Source organism: Idiotropiscis lumnitzeri, chromosome 1, assembly GCF_059441095.1.
Source record: "Idiotropiscis lumnitzeri isolate Australia: NSW breed Sydney's pygmy pipehorse chromosome 1, RoL_Ilum_1.0, whole genome shotgun sequence".
In the NCBI taxonomy this organism is placed as follows: Eukaryota; Metazoa; Chordata; class Actinopteri; order Syngnathiformes; family Syngnathidae; genus Idiotropiscis; species Idiotropiscis lumnitzeri.
Window position 1 is genome coordinate 23,903,371 of NC_142391.1, and position 18,422 is coordinate 23,921,792.

Sequence of the window (18,422 nt, forward strand, 5' to 3'; positions counted from 1 at the left end):
ATACCGTTTGTGCCATGGCTCCACAACGGTTTGTAAAATGATTTAGGCACAATAGTGACTCATTCCATTTTGTATTAGTGTCACATTAACACGACTTGTCATACTGCTAGTTCACATTTTAGACCAGGGGTCTTCAACCCTGTTTCTCGAGGAACTGTGTCTTGCCTGTTTTCCAACTCTCCGAGCAGCAACACACCTGTTCCAAATAATCAGGATTGTTATCTAGCTTCCGCAGACATTGCTGATAGTCTGATCGTTGGAATCAGGTGTGTGGCATCAAGGAGCGACACTGGCCCTCGAGGAACAGGATTGAAGAGCCCTGTTTTAAACAATCTCGAATAGTTACCAACCTTTTGTGACTTACTGATGTAGTTTTTAATCATTTATTTTTAAACTTTATAGAGCAATCGCATCTCTATGGAACGTCAGCTAAAGTTGAGGCTATGGAATGAAATTTTTTTAGTTTTTAGTGTACTTTTCACATCTTATTGTCTCCAATTATTCATAGTCTTGCTTTTTTATTACTTAGAAATATGTTTATTGTGATCCAAACATACGGGACAAGTCATATTCCCCCCACTAGATGGCAACAAATATGTTGCCTTCAAGGAATGCTATCCAAGTCATCCTCCCTGGAGCATCAAGTTTCCCCTCTGAACACAATTTTGCCAACATGATCAGTTCAAATGGCCCAGAGGACATTTTTATGTTGTCGTTCATTGCCCATGAGAAAAACAAAATGGCAATTCAATTATCTGGGTGGAACAATCCAGACTTTGATTATAGCCCACTGCCCCACCTCCCCCCCCAAAAAACAACCTTTTCAGCATGCACTATGTCAAATGGCACAAAGGTACCAGTCTGTTTTCATGTTAAAACAAACCTTATATTTTCTTATATTCCGATTCCCCCGCAACCCTCGTGAAGAGAAGCGGCTCAGATAATGGTGGATGCTTATTCTGATTCCAGCAGGTGAGCTGGACCACAACAACCATTTGCAGTCACATTCACAATGGCCCAAAAAATGAGTCATGAATAAACCTAACGTTCAAGTTTTGGGAATCTGGGAGGAAGTGGGATTTCCTGGAGAAAACTCACGCAAGTACAGGGCGAACATGCTAACCCCGCACATGTTCTCTCCCAGAACCCGTCCGTCCTTTGTGAGACAGACATGCTGACCAAAAGCGCACAATGCTGCTAGAAGTCATAAACTGCTCTTTCCAATGTTTGTTTGACTTGAGCGTGAGAGCAATGTCGTCCATTGTGAGGTCTGTTTGAGGCTTGAGGTTGTTTTGACAAAAAAATAACCACCACACCCCAAAGGCTTGCCTCGACAAGAGACTTAGTAAAGGATGCTGGCAGTATTTGTCCTTGTGTGCGCAAGTACAGTAAAGCAGTCGTGATTACAAAAACATTCATATTTCTCTTTCAGATGGAGATGTTGCAATGTTGCTGCTGAGACATACCAGCGGGACTGTACAGTTACCAGAAAGAACTCCATATGCCTTCAGAAAAAGATGAATAAAAAGCAGGTCAATTTCCTGTATCTTGGGATATTTTCATTTAGACAGCACTCACCTCACCCTTGTGTTTTTTGGTTATACGGTGACATCAGGGCCACATTAGAACGATGGAAGCCATTCCCTTTAAACAATTCTAGTAAACAGGGAAAGTTGAGGTTTGCCTGAATAGGAAAAAAACATACTGTTTTCCAAGGGCTTTATTCCCTCAAAGCCTGACTCATTTTTGCCCTTTGACAAGTTTGCGCAGACCAGCGCGAGCTTGTTTTTTGAACTTGGGATGAACGTGACATCATGACACATCACGCTGCTTCTTCATTTTAGCACCACATGTTGATACTACATACAGTGGGCCGTATCGACTCTATTTAGTTTTTTTAAACTTTCCCACCAGACTGAATCCAAAAAGTGAAATCACTTGGAAGTAACTAACTGTGAAGAAAGAACAACAAAAACAATACAGAAAATATTATAATAATGTAGTGCCATGAAGAGAACAGACACACAATTTCAAATTGTTCCGTCTTTGTGTTATCAGTGGCCAAAAGTTGTACGCAAGTCAGAGAACTGTTACTTTAGAATATTCATTAAAGTTTTGATATTAGCGATCATTTTTCTATGTACTGCTTCTAGTATAAATTGGTTTGGAATATGAAACCATCAAAGTTGAATTATTTTATATGGCTGTTCAAAAATGAAATATTGCATAAATCAACAAAGTTATACATTGCTCACAGTTTGACCCTATAATGGATTAATTCTATTTCCAGTCCTTCATTTAGGGATTAAACAACAAAATGTTTTTTTCCCTTTATATTCAACATAATTTAGCTTTAAGATCTATTTGGTGCACGCATTTTGGCTGAAGCTCCCGGCACGTTGGAGTAATTAGACGTCTCGCTAAATCCCATGTGGAACTCGCCGGCCCAACAGGCGTGGGTGAATACTCATTGAGTAATTTGTTCCACCCAACTTCTGAATGGAACAAAGTCATGTCTCAACAAGACACTGGCTATATACAGTGAAAAGGGTGGTTTATGCTTTAGCCATTTTTATACTTTGTGTTTGGGAATTAGATGCGTTAATATATATTTTTAAAATGACTTTGTTGTTTTACCCCCTTCTAAACAATACCGTCTTGTGTTCACCCATTTCCTGAACTGTTTTTATTTGTTTCTTTCACATAACATAGCGGTCTAGCAGGCTAATGGGATAGCCAGGTAAATGATGATGATGCACAGTGCCCACATCGGCCAAAAAGGCCAAGTGAGTACTTGCGTTTTGTTTCCACGACGGGCAAAATATAAAACGGACAACTGAAATGGTGAAAAGGACTTTAACACTATATGGGGTCTATTTTTGTATACAGGTGCATGTGCGCTCGGAGTAAAAAAATAGCGCATCTTCATTTTCGTGCATTGGTAAGTCTAGTTTACCGTGTTTGGGAATTTGGCCCTATGCCACACTGCGCGTACCGGTGGACCGAGGGGTTTTTCGAGTACACACCCCTGCGGCCTATTACAATTTGGTGAAAAAAAATAAACTCTAACTTTAGTCCAGTTGAAACCAGGTCTAAGCTGTGCCACAGGTGTTATAACACATCTTTAATATATTTTCAAAAGCACACCCGCCGCAGTACAACGGGTGTCCGTGTGCATGCACGCGTGTGCGTGTGCATGTACATGTGCGTGCACATGTTTTCGCGTGCGTGCGTTGTCACACACAGAAGCAACTATTGAAGTTGGAAGGTGTTCTCCAAGTGCTCACGTCACAGCAGCAAACTTTACATTATCCGCCAGTGGAGAGCTTCTTATGATTCTTCATAAACTCATTTTGCCGGCCAATCTCCTGCGAGTGTGTTATGCTTCCGCCATGTAAAGCGTGTGCCTCTCCTGCAATGAATTGAAAGGGAATGAGTGGAGTTACTTTAACTGTCCAGGAATCAAGTTGGCTATGTTCACCCCCACAACGGCGCAGACACCCATTTATAACTGTGCCCATTTATAACAAAAACAAAAGAAAACTCCACCCTTGCGTCAATTGTTCATGTGCACTTATCTCCAAACAAAAAAAATAACTATACATGGTCATTTATCAGCACTGACTTCCTGAAAAAATAATTAGAGCTATCCCCTCACTCTTAGAAATTCTAATGAGTCATGTAATTAGTGCAACGCTGACATTAATTTGCGCCTCTCGCATACATGTTACATTTCAAAAGTACATGCTGATGCCGTCTAGTCATCAATTTAATTGCTGCTAACCAACTGACCCCCTCCTCTCTCCTCCCATCCCACTCACACTGTTGTTAGCCGGTTGAACTGGTTACGTAACACAAGAAGCCCCTGCACACATGTCTGCTACTATAATAGCTGCACGGCACATTTAGCAGGATTAAACAACATCATTCATGATTATTACCACGATCATATCGACCCACTAGGTAGCAAAGTGTTTTGCAGCCTCTGTATGCTAAAAACGGTGATTTTCTTCCAGTGAATTGGATTCAATTCACCTCTACGCATTACATGTGGCTTTATAAAAAGATATTACAGTCGTTTTGCTCGTAATTATCAGTCCCCTGAGCACTCGAGCAGAATGACCATTCATTCTCCGTCCACCGCTGACGCCACCCCCCCCCGCCCCTCCTCCTCCATCCATCCATCCCAAAGCTGTCATCCCGAGTGTGCTCGCCTCAATCCCCTGAACGCCCGGATGAGAGTCGAAGCGCAGAGCCAGGCGGCATAACGCGGCGTCGGCAACATGGTGGCGTGAGAGAGGCTCCGAGTGAAGGGGGCAAACAGACATCACTCACCCGAGACAGAAGCGAAGCGGGGCGGGGGAGGCGACCGACCGACCGCTGGAATCTGTGAAATTTTTTCCACCGGAACCTCTACGGAGGGAACATACGGACAGTGAGAGAGGCGAGAAGTGGCGTTGAATTCCTCCAGCTTCGAGGTGTTCTCCTGTTTGGTCGGTAAGTACCTTGTCCGAGCTTACCTTGAACCCGCCATTGTTGCTAAGGGGGCTGTTTCTTTTATTAGAAGCTAGCTTGTTGTGTGTCCGCGCTGCGTTCAAGGAGGAACGGGGCCCTGGGCCGTGTCTGTTGCACGCGTGTATTACATATCAGACGCCGTGGCCCAATGTCACGCAGCTTTTCCTCCACGCAATGACACGTTCGTGTTGTATTTCGGGATGTTCTCTCTTGTGTATGTCCGCTTGTCCCGTGGCAAGTCAAGCACGCCACTACTGGCACGTGCGGGACTTCCCAAACCCGAGTGTGCGCCCACAAAACCGCACATTTTGGATAAAAACGCCGGCTACTAGGACTTGGACCGGCAGCCGGTCCGAACCAATGTGGTTATGCGAACGCTCCAAGCGAGGGCGAACGCTCGGCTAGTTTGTTTGTTGGTTCGTTTAGGGGCGCCTGTTCGCTTGACTGTTAATCACACGAGTTCATTTCACTCTGCTGGAGCCGCTGAGGGTTCCGCGACGACGAGGCAAGTCGAATTCCGCGCATGCGCCGTGTGCGCTAGGGCAGACACTCATCCCCCGCATATACGCGAAATCGCATATTCGCGCTTTTCCTCTGTGGAACATCTGTTGGCACTAGGTTTGAACGACTTTGAAAAATAATCAAATTACGATTTATTATGCATTTAGATTTTCAAAGTCACGCTTCACGTTGTTTGTTTTTAACAAACACAATCAATAACATATATTGCATTACAATAAACTGTAAACTGTACAATATACATTTTATATTAAGCATAAATATTCTGCTCTTATATGTTCGGCCTATGCTAAAAATAAAGGTAAATGAACCATAATTGCACATCACATGTTAAACCTATGACTCAGCATATTCACCAGAGCGTACAATTTCCGACGCCACCTCTAGATGTCCTTGTCATCAGACAAGTCATTCATCTGGTTGTTTGGTCAGAGCAAAACCTCTTACAACAAATTCCACTAGTTAAAATGTCCGTAGAAATCACACATTCATACATTTAGCAATCATGATGGTGAGTATGATGTTTACTTTTTTATGTTTTTTTTTTTTCATTTGATGAGATCAATATTGATTCTGAACAGCTCCACAGGATGTACATGGAACTGTTGGCGTATTTATTTTTAATGGTAAAGTTGTAAGATGAGGTTAAAATTATGTTGAGCTGCTTGTGGATCATAGAGTAATTGTTTGTATACTGTGTTGATGGATTCAACTCTTAATGATGGCAATTATATAGATTTTGTTGCGTAAGAAATTTATTCAATATTTTGTTATCTGCGGCTGGGCTTGACATTTAATGTAATTTTGGGTTAACCTGTTTTGGGGTGGTTTTGTGGGTTCAGGTAACTTCTTTTTTGTGACCCTGTGCTAGCATGCTCCCTATTTTTTTAATGGAGTCCCTGTTGCTGTGAGGAGCCAGACACTCATTATGTTCCTCCTACTAAAGAGAGAGCCAATCCCATTGTCAACATGATAGATTTTCCACCACACAAAAGGAGTGAGTATGCAGGAGGTGGAAAGAATAGCGGGAACACCCTTCAAAACAAATCATCTAACAGCGTCATGAAAAATCAGAAAATGCAGAAATATTACGGTCTATTTATAGCAGTACATTTATACTGTGTTGGATCTTATTGAGACAAACAACCAAAGTGGAGACATACTGTATCTAGTTCCCTACTTGCTGGAACAAAATTTAACATTTTCAGCTACACCCTTTGTTGGACACCAGCCAAAAGGCAGATTTATTATTTCAAGTATTCTAACTCGTTTCTGTTTTATTTTTCAAAATAAATTCAAACACAACCGCTCACTGCAGGGTGATGTTTCGATCGTATGACATGGAGCGAAATCCCATTATTCGGGATATTAAAAAAAAAAAAAGCAGTTCCACAATAGCAGAAGGAAATGGTGGTCAGCATGGAGTTTGTGAGTTAATAATTAATCATCTAATGATAAGAGAGCAAGAAAAGGCACCGATGGCTTTTCGTGTTGTTTGCACCCAAAGAAAAAGGTGTGCCTGGAACGACGAATGTTTTAGGCTACTTGGAAACGTTTCCAGAACTGAGAGACACAGATTGTTGATTTTTGTTAAGCCAAAAATGTTTTAATGCAGACATTATAGCACATTCTGATAAGACAGGTAGATGAATGACTTTCTGCTTCATGGGCACATAATGCAACCACACACACACACACACCCACCCCCACACACGCACACACACACATGCTTTATGCGATGGAAAGCGGTGCGACTGAAATTGATATGATGAGGAAAATACCACTGCCCTGCCCCTTTCATTTCCTGCAAAACATCCATCTCTTTAACAGCAGTTAAGACATGATGAATGTATTTGCATTCCCCACACCCTTTCACCCTTGTTTGTTGAGCGGATTTGTGCGCACAAGTGAAGTTTGTCGCTGCCGAGATTCTTTGTTCGCTTGTGTATGCTCATGCATAGATTATTTTAATATTCTGGTCGAACACAATTTATTACGGCCATCATGAAGTTTTTATTAACTGCAGGCCATTTTAAAAACATGTGCTTTACATGTATAAATATATGGAGTTAACCACTTGATATGTAAATAAAGCACTGAATCTTTAAATCACAATGCAAAGCATGATAGATGTAATAATAAGTTATTTGTTGTCAACTGGAAAATTACATGGTGAGTGATAAATTTCGCTAGGATTTTAGATTAGTATAGAAATTATATATATATATATTTTAAATGTATTCATTCATCAACTATCATCCAAGTCACTTTTCCTCACAGGGGTCGCAGGTGTTTTCGAGCATATCGCAGCAGTCTTCCAACCTTCTTTTGTGGAGTTTGCATGTTCTACCCATGCCTGAGTGGGTTTCTTCCGGGTACTCCGGTTTCTTCCCACATTTCAAAAACATGCCTGATGGGTTGATTGGACACCCTGAATTGCCCCATGGTGTGTTTGTAAGTGCGGATGGTTGTTTGTCTTTGTGTACCTTGCGATTGGCTGGCAAGCAGTTCAAGGTGTACACCGCCTACTGCCCGAAGATAGCTGGGATAGGCTCCAGCATGCCCGTGACCGTGACCCGTTTAAAAAAAAAAAATGTTGAAACCTTCACAATGAGCTTCAGCTGAGACCATGTCAATGGCAGAGTTTCACACGTGGGTCCTACAACATAAAAGTGAGCAAATAGCTTTCTTAGTCATTTTTGGTAGTTAATTGTAAGAGCCGTTAACGGAATGTTGACAAAAAATAAAGTCACTTTTGGGAGGTTCAGGTGATGAAAGTCCATTCTGTAATGTTCTCATGTTCTACGCAACACTGAGAATGCAGAGTCAGGACAGTTTTCATGGAGGTGAGCTTTCTCAGGACCCTGCATGCTGACACGTTGGAGGAACTTTCCGCCATGGCGGCACATTGCTTGTTCACTTAAGAAAATACATAGAATGCAATACTTGATTCCTGAAGTTGCTTAGAACCTGATTTAACTCCTGGCAAAACAGGCTAGCATGTTTGATAGAAAAATAAATTGCATCTTGGTGCACAAATTCTTTACTCAACCTTGGACTAAGGCAAGTCAAGGCATACAGCATATGGCAAATTTTATACACAACGCCACGAAATGCGCTTCACACAACCAAAAGCACAACACCTAAAAGATACAAATATCTATAACTGTAAATGTAAAGCAAAGAGAACAAAACGAGTTAATTAACAATTATCAAAAGAACGTACATTGACAGCAATGCGTTTACAAGTCTTTAAAAGCAAAGTTAAGAAGCTTTCTAAAATTGCACTCATTGGAAATGCTTGAAATACCTGAAAAAGAGTTTTTAATCCCAGATTTAAAAGCATTTCCAATTGTGGCTGACTTCACTATTGTTGACCGTTTATATTCCACTTGTGTGCAGCATAACTGCTAAATGCCGCTTCACCATATTTGCTTTGAAAACTGGGCTCCACTAACAGCCAAATACAGTTTTATACACTGACGTGCGCATCACCCACCAGGTGAGAGCCGACATTTCACGCATTCATAGTCACAAATACTGCAGTGTAAAACATGAGGCTGGCAAACACCAAGTGGGCCAAAATAACATCCCATGTTTGGTGCGCACCGATGATCGCATTCACACTTAACTAACCACACTCTCAGAGCAATCGCACCAGACTTTGTTTTAACAAAAACAAACTTGACAAGTGTGAACACAGCCTCAGACATTTCAACTTCGGCTCTTGACAACGGTTGTTTTCTATTTATTTCTTGCTCTGACAGGTCTTGCTTGTCCTGTCAGACCTGTGGCTCTTTTCCTCTAAAAGTGAAGCGGATACTTCCGCCTTGCCGTTGTTTAGGTGTGACAGCGGTATGCCGGTTGCACAACTGTGTTGGTCAAACTTACCCTGTGATCATTCTTTTGCTTTCTTTTTTATTGCACCGAATATTATCCAGTAGAGTCAATATCAAAATCAGATGCCTTTGGGTGTTCCCCTTTTCACCTCCCAAAAGTTGACATTTCCGATTAAAATTCTTATTCATTGAAGTAAGTCAATGTTAAATTGATTTGAAATGCATTTTGGTCAGCCCCCCCCCCACTTTTTCAACAGGTATGAAATCATCTACAGCAAATGAAAAAAAAAAATGAAAATGAAGGAAGAACATTTTAGAGAATTATCATTGTACTGGTGTTTGTGCAAATGTTAGTCTACTTATAATAAGAAGTCATGTTTTTATTATTTTGCTAAATTTCATCATGACTGAGTGATTCTAATGGGTACACCAGCGGGCACGTTATAGTGTCCCAGGAACTCCTGTGAGGAATAGTACTCTATTTCATATTTGCAATCCATCCATGAAGGATCTGATACTTGCATTCACATTAAAGCAACAATTTGTTTACTTTTACATGGAAAGGTTCTTGTATGATCTTGCATATTGGTGGTTTGGATCCTTTGCTTTGTTATCTTAACTCAAGGCAAAACACGGATGACCTCCCTCATGTGGACTGACACATTTAGAAGAGGAAAGAAAAGGAGATGTATGGAAAAGGCAGTGGATTTCTCTTCTGGTTTCCATGACAATGCTGCAGGATGCTGGCGGGCTTCTAGTTGCTCGTGTCTGGCAGTGTCACGGAACAGTCTGTCTCTCTGGTCGTCCCACCTCGTCCTCGGAGCACAATCCCGCTGTTATGTCTTTGCCTGTCATTGCGATGACAACATCACATGACAGCGTAGGCGGGGAGGAATTTGTCATGCCGTGTTTATGTTTATATACTGTATGTCTGTGCATGCGTACTTCAACAGTTGACAGCAGGAAAGGTTTGCTACAAGTTGAAGGAAATGGCAACAACCCTGTCAAAACAAACATCTTTTTAAATTGGTCAGTCAAACGTGATGCAATCCACACTACTAGAATGTTTTATTTAAATGTGAAAAAAAAATCTATAACAACACATTGAAGAAATGTCAATCTGCATGAAAAGGGATACACAGATTAAGTAACAGATGACCTTTCACACCTTCATGAGGTGATTATTTTGTCCAATAAGCGTAAAGAAACTCCTTTCCGGAAAAAGCATGAATGGTGAATGGTGGTTTTTAATTTGCAAACAATGCGTACACCAACGAGACAAGTAGCAGAAAACGGTAATTGCCTTGTCTTCACAAAAACAAAAATTAAAACAGATTTTTGTCACTACTGTTGACCGACTTTTGCTAAATGTCATCTTTTTAATGCAGTTTGAATAAAGAATAAAAAAAGAGTCCGAGATAGCAAGATTGCCAAACTTCTTTTTTGCATTTTATCTTAAGAACTGCTCACCCTTCCTTGAACCATATGGGGATAGAACGCTATTGACCAACTGCGCAGACTTTAGGAAAAGTCCAATTTTCATATGGTGGACCATCTTGAGATGCTGGCGCATCATGAAAGGCGCGATCTGTTTGCGGTGACAGAAAAAGGCTGCAAACACACAGTGAGAACTTGTAGCTTTTTTTTTTTATTTCACTGACTTCAGGGTCAGGGCATTAATAAAATTAATCAAAACCATTTCAGCAAATCGGTTGTTTAAAGGTCTCTGTTCAGCTTTGCCTCAGCCTTAAATTGGATCCAATGGGCTTTTAATACAGTTAAATATTTGTGGTTTCCGCATGCTGTTGCTTCCAGGAAAATCTTTTAAGTGGCCCGTTTACAATCATCAACACTGTTTGTGTTCCTATTACCGCTGTCATTGTTTTTGCGTGATGATTCAAATGTGGGTGTGTGTGTGTGTGTGTGTGGGGATGGTGGGGTTGGATTCTCTCTCTATCTATACCCCTCTCTCTCTCTCTCTCTGTACAAATAATACAATAATTAACAGTAAGGTAGATATGCGTTGTCATGCTGGCGACAGTTGGCTTCCTGTTTGTGTCCTGTTCTTTTGATTGTATTCATCTAGAGAGCAAATGTTTTCTTCTAAAAGGTAACTGAGCATGACAGGAAAGGAAGCTGTTTTTTTTTTTTTTCTCCCCCGGTTACATCTTTTCTTGTTGTGTGTTATTGGCTCAATTTCACCTTGTTGACTTGGCCCTGGAGAGCTGTGATGCCGTGTTTAGTGTTGGCCTTCTGGGAGTTGCACGGTCCACCATCAAAGCGTGCTCACATAGAGCGTCTCTTGTTTGTCTGCTGATGTGGTGTTAGCCATGCTAATGACAACCCCCAATGCTGAACCATGAGCCAATCCAGTGAGGATCTTTTTTTTAATTTAATTTTATTTTTGTTATTTTGTTATTTTTTATTTTATTTTATTTATTTTTTTACTCTTTTTGCTGAATTATATTTGCTCTGGATAGCCAAAGGCTTGGTTGACTCACCACTCGAGCCCTGGATCATTTTTATGTGGGAGGTTTGAGGGAGCGGACAGGGTCGGGGGCGACAATTTTTATGAAGAAGGCCGGAGAGTTGAGGCCGGAACAGTACCAAAATAGCGGTCGGATTTCGCGGGATTTATGGGTCAAGTGCCCAGCTCAGTTTTTAAATAATAATAATTTTGGATCTCACAGCGAGATGGATGGCGGTAATCCTTGTTCTGTGTGTGTGTGCTAGTAAATCGATTCTGATAGGTCCATATCTGAATCGCAATGTATCTATCTAAATATCGGAATTCAACCCCCACCCCTAATATTTGGTGCCTAAAAATGTATTTCTTTACTGGGCCTGTGTGAATACTCTTAAGTCAAACTCAGGTTTGTCACATGTTTGTTTTTAACATGCCGCTCTTGTGCGACACAAATGTGCTCTTGTGTTGTGTTATGTCGCCCGCCTCTTTTGGTTCAAACTGTCACGTTGGTACTGGTCCGGCCTGAATTTGACCGTAGGGCCAGGGCAGGGCTCCATGTAAGGATGAGCAGCTGGCTCGCTGGTCAGTGTTCATGTCACGCTGCTATTTCCAGCCAAATCATTCCTGCCGCCGACGTCTTTAGCAACGAACGCTAGCGACAGACATGCGACACCTCAGGCAGCGGCGGAGTGAGAAGGTGCGGTAGTTTGTCTGCTGAAATTCAGCAAGAGACAGTCTTGGAGGCTGGGATTAGCCTGTTCGACCGACAGCATGCTGGTCAATTTATTGCACATGACTCAAGATAAGGGAGGAATGAAGATATGCGGAATGCACTGGAGACTATACTTGAAATTTTAACATAAGCCCAACAAACAAATCAGAATTTGTCCCGCGAACTGACAGCAGAGATCACCTGAGTCATCCCCTTATTCAAACAGTTAAACTGTCCACACGTCCTCATATCACATAAGACGCATGTTACGGAACATCTGTGCCATATGGAGTCACTGCCTTCTTATGTTCCTACATGTTTATTTCTTAAGCCCTCACAACTGCACGTGAGGTGATTGAAACACAAACCGAAAAACAATCGTGGAACAGATGCTGCCAAGCAGTACTTCTGTTTTGCTGCGCAATTCCGCAAGAACTCAGATAAGACTTTATCCTGCCATAAAGATATGTTCAAATTAAAGAAAGATGCCGTTTTACAACATACAAGGGACAATAAAACACAAGACCAACCGTATGGTTGCATTTTCACCTTATCTGTTGGTCACAAGCTGTCTGTCTGTGATTCTTCTTTGACTTTATATTGTCGTCGCACAAATAAAAAAAGCGCCCTCCAAGTAACCTTTGTTTTCTTCTTCTTACTGGTGCCATGCAACCGAGAACCCTATTGTGATCATTTGCCAGCGCCGAATCATGTGATTAAGCTCTAAATAGCGGAGTCTATTATTGGCCAATTCTGTATTACTAAAGAATTAAGAGGGATATTCTTACTGAACTAACTCTATGATTAATAGACTATGAGTTTTTTGCCCTGCTCAATTAATGCTGTTAATTTGCACAATTTGACCTTTTTAGAGCAAGGATACCGCAAACATAGATATGAGAAGCCATCTGGAGCATTGCCTGGAAAATACAGTGATAGCCAAAATCTTGCTGCAACTGACGGTAACAGAGAGCACACGAGAGCAAACGTGTTTTCTTCAAATGTGACGGTGCTATTATTGGGCAAAGTTAGCCCGCTGAAGTGAGAGCAGTATTGAATGTCATGCAAGTTCTCCACGATTGCTCCCGTGCTGAACAGCTGATGACATCTCCATAATGTTTCACATGTTTTTATTGTGGCACCGCCGCTCGACGGGAAACGACCATAACCGCTAATGCCGCGGAGGCTTCTGCTTCAAGCCTGTCAACATAATGTTTACACATTAGCACTAAACGGAATGAAATTGTTATTTTTCCGTCAATGTGAGGATGTGTCGGAATGGCAACAACTGAGGATTTGGTTGCTAGCTGTTTGTTTTGTTCCCTGTGAAGATTATGGGTGCATGCCTTTAAGGATTCTTGTGCGATGGTGCCGTACTGATTGTGTCACCGGAGTGAAGGACTGCTATTGTGAGTTTCATGGGAAACTTCCTGGAAATGTTCATTCATTTATTTATTTATTTATTTGTACAGCTAAGGAGCAAGAAATGTATCAATTTGAAATCATATGCCTGAAGACATGATATAAAAGATCCTTGTGCTTCCTAATGTGCAAATATAAAAGTCCACCCTGGTCCGAGACGTCACTGTTAAACCAAGTTTCATTCTGAGCTGAACCAGATTTAAGAAGTTTAAATTTACTGAGTGCAGCATTCTGATTAATAATGCATTTGCGTAATATTGAGTTAAGCAGTAAAATCCAACTTTTTATTTTTGGCCAACTCAGGGCTACGCCATTTTGCCCCTTGCTGTCGACTGAAGATGACATCATTGCTCAGTGCTCAGGTAACGACCAATCATGGCTCAGTTTCAGAAAACGGGTGAACCTTAGTTGGTCGTTAGCTGAACGCTGCGCAACAATTTTCGGTCGACAGAAGTGACAAAATGGCCACCCCCCGAAATGGATGGATTTCACTGCTTAACTCATATTCCACGAGCACAATATTAATCTGAATGCTATCTTTAGACTCTTGACGGCGCAAAGAACATCTTCTTGCAAATTATTCAATTGGGTTGACTTCCCCTTTAAACTGTATTTTTCGTGAGTAAATAGACTTTGGTGTGATTTAATTTCATTTCAACTCAATGTGCAATGGATATAAAAAGTCTATACATCACTGACGTATTTTAGGTGCATAAAAATGGGTTTAAGATAAAGCCTATTAAACTCAATTTTGACAAATGTAATCTTTTTGATAAGGTAATGAAAAAAATAACTGGTTGTTAGCTGAGCCCTGAGCAACTGTGATGTAAGTTTCAGTCGTCAGAAGTGGCAAAATGGCCGCCCCCTGAGATGGCTAAAAGCTGATGCATTTTGCTGCTTAACTCATATTCCACAAACGCAATATTCATCAGAATGCCATTGCTTGACGAGTGGGGCTGCGTAGAATATATTCCTGTCAAGAATTTTTTGAGGTTGGCTTTCTCTTTAATGATGGAAAAAGTTTTGAAATCATTTATTTTGTTCTAATTTTTCATAAAAATTTCATTTGACCAGATGTGTGTACCCTTTATATCCTCTATAAATGCTTCCGATTCTTATATAAATTTAAATAGACCCTATCCAATAATAAAAATGACGTTGTGAACCAGGATAAAATGTACAATTCAAAATGCATTTAATGTGCTTTTAAGTGTGATCAGATCCTAAATTGCTCCCTTCGAGGACCTCTTCACATGACAAAAGTCCGCGGCTGCAGTTGTGAAATTCCTCTCCTTAATGTGACCACCACTAGTTCATTTGGCGAATGCTCGCTGCACGTTTCTGAGCATTACACTTAGTTTTTACCTTAAAATAACAAGCGTGCTGCTAATCGGCTGACTCACTGACTGGCGGACCTAATCCGTCCTGCCTCGTGCCTAAACGGCCGTGGGAAGCCTTTGCGCGCCAAAGTTAAATGCATAGTTAATACGGACCGTGCGTCTCCGTCTGATCTGAAGGAAGCCATTGCTGCAATGTACAGGACCCCGTGTGCTCCCACCCGCCTTGTCTCCCACTCTGTGCTCACAGCAGCAGGCTCTAATCAAAGCGCCCCCTAATACTGTTAGCTGGGTCATGTGCTGGAAGCCAGGATTAGGAGCAGGAGGGCACAGGCCAATATATCCATCTTAGCAAGAAACCTCTCTCTCTCTCTCTCGCTCTCTCTCTATCTTTCTCTTTCTCTCTCTCGCTCTCTCTCTCTCACTCTCTCTCTCTCTCTCTGTCACTTGCTCTTACTCTATGTAGGTGCCCACATCGGATGTCACAAATGACTCTCCAATTATCTAAGAATATGGTACACGTGGCGTTATCCTAAATGTGTTCCCCTCAAATGTGGCAAGGCATCTATAAATGTTTGTAGTATTAAGAGGGTAAATTTTTTTTCATTGTTGCGTAAAACCGACTTTTTCCACTGCTTGTCTATATGGAGTCCCTGCAGACCAAGTAAATCTGCGTGCGCGCACGTGTGTGTGTTTATCTATCTCGATAGATAAATACTCTAGATGGACAGATAAAGTTTGCGTGTGACAGGTCAAATTTAGAAAGCTTAAAATTCCATGGGAAACTTATGGCATTTCTTAGCGATATGGGTATTGCAAGGGCCATTGTTGCAATAATCAATATGTTTTCAATATATTGTGCAAGGACAAATTGGTACAAAACAAAACACTCGTTGATGCAGTTAACACACACACGCAAACGCTTCTGTTGTAGCATAAAATTGTTGTTGCACAGTTGCAGTACAATGTGAATTTAATTATTTTTACTATATTGCTGACTTTGTTTATGTTGATGGCTGTCAGTAAGCTCTAAATTATAAAAAAGAAAAAACCTACACTGTTCACATCCTTTTGGACAGATATTTAAATATAATTTATTTTTTCATGGACCCATACTAATATCGTCTTTGTATCGTTATCGGGATACCTGGCAAAAAACATTGAGATATGAAAATGCTAAAATCTGTAGCAATTATTTGCTGCCCCCTGGAATGCATTGAATTGAATATTCAATATACAATTTCCATGAAGAATTGGTTGAAATTGGAAAATATATATATTTAAAACAAAAATAATCATTCGAAATTCTGAGGAAAAAAAGAAAAACAATTAATATGCACGTGCTGAACCGCGAGCATGCCGGGTTTGACTGTATTATCTTTTAAACACTCCTCAAGTTTATATCCCTAAAATGAGCGATGAAAGAATGCTGATTTTTGTCATTGTTGTTGCTGAAATTTGTATTGCTGACATCACAGATATCCATGGATGATTTAATAACTTATTTGTTAACTGCCCAATTCCGTGTCCCTAAAATATGGTCAGGTATGCCGAGAGATTTTGGAACAAAGACAGAGCTTCTCTCCCACGCGTTACTTGCTAACTCTGTCGTGTTTATTTCAAAATCAGCAGTGTCAATCTGGTGCTCTTTTTAAAGCAAGACTCTGCTCACGCGGATCACGTTTCAGTCGCCTGGCTTCTGTAACATGACAGCCATACGTTAACATTTGTTAAAGACATTTAGGAGTCCCGTCTCATCAAGAAGTCGTTTGGCAGTTCCATGTGGAAGCAGGAACACGCTGGAGGGGATTCACTCCATCCGCCGAGCATTGCGATGAAATGTCATTATTCAATGTTGCACATCGTCTTCGATGTCCCTCGTCTTCAAGTCTCTCTGCAGGCCACTTTGCCCCACTAATGCACGCTCATATCGAGGCCTTGCCGATCCTAGATTACAGTGACGGGCCGTACATTTCGCGTTCAGAGAAGTTCTACTTAGTACGACTTGAATACGTATCCCTCGCAACATCATTTGTGACAAGGCACCTGGAGAAATAATATACAAACACACATTTACGCACGACTGAGTGTTGGACGACCTCGGCTAACGAGAGCTTGCTTCTCCTGAAAGGTCCGTGTTGAAAAAGGCCTTGCAAGTATATCTGCAATCAAATCCAGGGTTTTCCCGCCTTCCGCCATTGTGGGTTAATTAATCAAGAATTATATTTTAGATTTTCTTACGGTCTCAGAGTATCTAGTGTGGATTTGTTGATTCCGCATAGCACTCCCCTTTCACAAGTGATTAACGAATCTCTGGGCACGTTCGCACCTTCAATGAGAGGCCTGCGAGAAGGCCTTACTGTCTCTAACTCGTGATCTGATTGGCTATCGCAACTGTCTATCAGCTCTAAGAGCCCGCTCAATCACACTGCACAGACGCACACACATTTGTACTATGAAATCTGCCTAGCAACACAAGCTAGCTGAACTCTGATTGTATAAAAACTCACCTTAAAATACAACACAATATATATATATGTATATATATATATATATCTATATCTATATCTCATGATCATGATCATGATTTTTGGTTACGTTCAGCCAGCAGATGAGGCCTTCAAGGCCTTGACCGCCCACCACTGCTAGATTACCAGTCTCGCCTCTGGACAACCACGTTGGTATGTTGAACTTCCTGGCTCCACTGTACTTGTGAGGCCAGAGCCAGATTAACATTTCTCTGTTGCAAACAAAACCAACTCATGAGGGGGTAGCAAGGAGGATCGGGGGGTGAAGGCGTGAAGCTTTCCAGTTGGTACCGCTGCTGATTCTTGGAAGAGAAATGTTACTGGTCTGTGGCGACAGAGGCGAGGAAAGCAGAAAAGAGTTTGCAGGGTAAGATGACGCCGGCATGCAGGGACATGGAAGCAGGAGAGAGAACAAGATCAAAACTGGACACCCACCTTTTTTAGAAGCCAGAATTATTGGTAGGTATGATGTGTGCCAGTTGTCGTGGGAAAAGAACGGGGCCTGTACTGTACGTCAATATCGGATGTTAGCCGGCTTTGTTTTTAGAGGATAAGAAACTGCGGAACTGTGTTTTCATGAATGTGTGTGTGTGTGCTGACAAGTGACAGTGAAACTAAGCCATAAGCTGCACCGGTTTCACAATTCAGATCCAAAATTGAACTAAATATTCAAGAAAACTACATCTCCAAAGCTGCTCAAATTCAAGTTTGAGCTAAACATCTTGCATGGCCTTCACATATGTCGCAAGCAAATGTCACAAGACCTTGGCATATTTTGAGTGACCTCGGTTCCAAAAAACTTTACGCCACGTTTTTTACTTTTACTGTTTGTAAAATTGGTGCTGCATGAAATCCTTTACTGAATCGAAAATCAATCAACGTGAATCGAAAATCTATATCAAATCTGTATCAAATCAAATCGAGTTTGGAAATCTGAATTGATACCAAGCCCTACTTATCCTTATTATACATGTACAACAGCTAAAAATGTTTCATTTGTATTCAAACAGTGCGTGTCAGTAAATAAAAGTTTTATGAGGGCAACCATTTGAACCACAAATTTTCCTCTTTATTTTGTTCCCC

The 18,422-nt window shown here is 41.2% G+C and overlaps 1 protein-coding gene and 1 long non-coding RNA gene across 4 annotated transcripts in view; one reads left to right on the forward strand and one right to left on the reverse strand.

The window, feature by feature from the left end:
- Positions 1-3,107: 3,107 nt before the first annotated feature.
- LOC148343868 (uncharacterized) lies at positions 3,108-5,032 on the reverse strand. Its single transcript, XR_015842529.1, has 3 exons — positions 4,521-5,032; positions 4,215-4,413; positions 3,108-3,412 (listed from the first exon to the last, which is right to left on the reverse strand). It is a non-coding gene; the product is annotated as an uncharacterized LOC148343868 (long non-coding RNA).
- Positions 4,188-18,422, forward strand: part of slc20a2 (solute carrier family 20 member 2) — a 40,398-nt gene continuing 26,163 nt past the window's right edge. For 2 of the 3 annotated variants that reach the window (XM_088290776.1, XM_088290820.1), the window contains exon 1: positions 4,188-4,497. The gene's annotated coding sequence lies outside the window, so the exon portion shown is untranslated. Of the gene's footprint in view, positions 4,498-17,670; positions 17,799-18,422 lie in introns of those variants that run through there. The other variant, XM_088290811.1, reaches the window with a different exon arrangement.